This window comes from Pteropus vampyrus, unplaced genomic scaffold (genome assembly GCF_000151845.1).
Source record: "Pteropus vampyrus isolate Shadow unplaced genomic scaffold, Pvam_2.0 Scaffold477, whole genome shotgun sequence".
Classification (NCBI taxonomy): Eukaryota; Metazoa; Chordata; class Mammalia; order Chiroptera; family Pteropodidae; genus Pteropus; species Pteropus vampyrus.
Window position 1 is genome coordinate 361,018 of NW_011889258.1, and position 2,417 is coordinate 363,434.

Sequence of the window (2,417 nt, forward strand, 5' to 3'; positions counted from 1 at the left end):
CTACACCTGCTTTTTCCTGGGAATACTGTTTTCCACCCATTCGCTTTGAGCTTACATTTATTTTTGCAGCTGAAATGTATCTTTTGAAGGCAGCGTAAGGTTGGATTTTGTTTGTTTTTTTTTTAATCCAATCTGCTTCTCTGTGTCCTTTTTTATTTTTTGGTCTTTATTGAAATAGACAATTAGTTGCTTTTATTTACATTGTACAATTCAATGAGTTTTTTTTCAATTATAGTTGGCATACAATAGTATACCAGTTTCAGTTGTATAGCATAATTATCAGAGATCCACATAACTCAAAAAATTATCAGAGATCCACATCAGAGATCATATTTATTACATTATTAACCATCTTCCCCATGCTACACTCTACATCTCCATGTCTATTCTGCAACTATCCATTTGCACTTCTTAATCTTTTTGTCTTTTTTTCTGTCCTCCCAACCCCTTCACATCTAGTAGCCCTCTAAATATTCTCTATATCTATGAGTTTATTTTTGCTTTTGTTGTTGTTGATTTTGTTCTTTAGATTCCACATGTATGTGAAATCAGGTGATATTTGTCTTTCTCTATTCAACCCATTTCATTCAGCGCAATACCCTGTAGGTCCATCAAAGCAATATCTTTTTCCATCCCCTTCTTTTTAGTCTGCGTGTGTCTTTTAATCTGAAGTGAGTCTCTTGTAGGCAGCATATGTAGGGGTCTTGTTTTCTCACCCATTCAACCACTCTTTCTTTTCATTGGAGCACTTAATTATTTTCCATTGGAGGTACTCTTTGATAGGCATGTAGTTATTATCATTCTTTATTCCTGTTTTTGATACATTTTTTTTTCTTCTTAAAGAAGTCCTTCCAACATTTCCTGTAATACTGGCTTGGTGTTGATAAACTCCTTTAGCTTATTTTTGTCTGGGAAGCTCTTTATCTGTCCTTCGACTCTAAATGATAGCTTTGCTGGATAAAATATTCTTGGTTGTAGATCTTGGGTTTTCATCATGTCGAATATTTTGTGCCAAGCTCTTTGGTCCTGCATAGTTTCTTTTGAGCAATCAGCCACCAGTCTTATAGGAGCTCCCTTGTAGGTAACTCACTGCTTTTTTCTTGCTGCTTTTGAGATTCTCTCTTTGTATTTAACATTTGACATTTTAATTATGATGTGTCTTAGTATGGGCCTCTTTGGGTTCCTGGTTTTTGGGACTCTCTGAGCTTCCCGTTGTTGTATGCCTATTTCTTTCACCAGGTTAGGGAGGATTTCCATAATTATTTAAATATTTCTTCAAATAGCTCTTCAACGTCTTGTTTTCCTTCAGGTACCCCTATGATATGGATATTTTTACATTTAATAGTATCCCAGAAGCTCCTTACATTATTATAGTCATGGCTTCTTTCTTGCCATTCTGAATGCATGTCCTTGGCTGCCCCATCCTCATATAGTTTATTTGATTCTCTTCTTTATTCACTTTATTTATTGCATTTAATATACTTCTCATCTCAGATAATGTGTCCTTCATTTCTGACTAATTCCCTTTTATAATTTCCATTTCCATTTTTTATCTTTTTGTTAAAGTTCTCACTGAACTTTATAACCAGTGTTTTGAATTCTGCATCTGTTAGATTGCTTGACTCCATTATTTCTGGATCTCTGTTCTGTTGTCTCATGTGGTTTCTGCTTCTTTGTCTTCCCATTTTGGCTGCCTTTTTGTGTCTGTTTCCATCTACTAAGCAAAGTTCTTAAGTCTCCCAGTCTTATTAGTGCAGCTTTGTGTAGTAGATGTCCAGTGGCACAGACCTGAGAGGGATTCAGCTGCTGGCCAAATGTAGCCCAAGACTGTGCCCCTCTGGGACCACCTGTTAAGAGTCTGTAAGCAATCCACAGCTGCTGTGCTTATAGTTGCCTCAAAAGACCACAGCAGAAACTGAGGCCAGTTGCCACCAGTGTGATTCCAGGCACTGCTCAGCAAGGGGCACCTGACTAAGCAAGGACACAGCTGGATGTGTTTTGGATAGTGCCGCAAGTTGGGAGAGGCAGAGTTTCAGTTATTCCTCTGGGCAGAGCAACCTCTGTTATCTAGTTTGATGACGTCTCCACTATGGTGGTGCTGAGTCTACACACTGGGAGGAGGGAGTGCTCAACAAAGAAACAATGGATACCACTGGCACATCTGTCAGGGAAAGATCTTTACCTCTGGCCCTCACTCCGATAACTCAGTGTCCTGTAAGTCCCTGGTGCCTCCATGAGCAGCTGACCAAGCACTGGTGCTCAGAACAAGCAAGTCCTTCAGTAGGAGAGTTTGCTCATGGATGTGGCCTCTTTATGAGGTGTCTGCAGCTGCTGGCTGCCACTGCTGCAGCCTCTGGTCCACTCAGCCACTCTGGACCAGGTAGCCTCGCATCCTTGTCTTGTCCTACCTTCTGCTG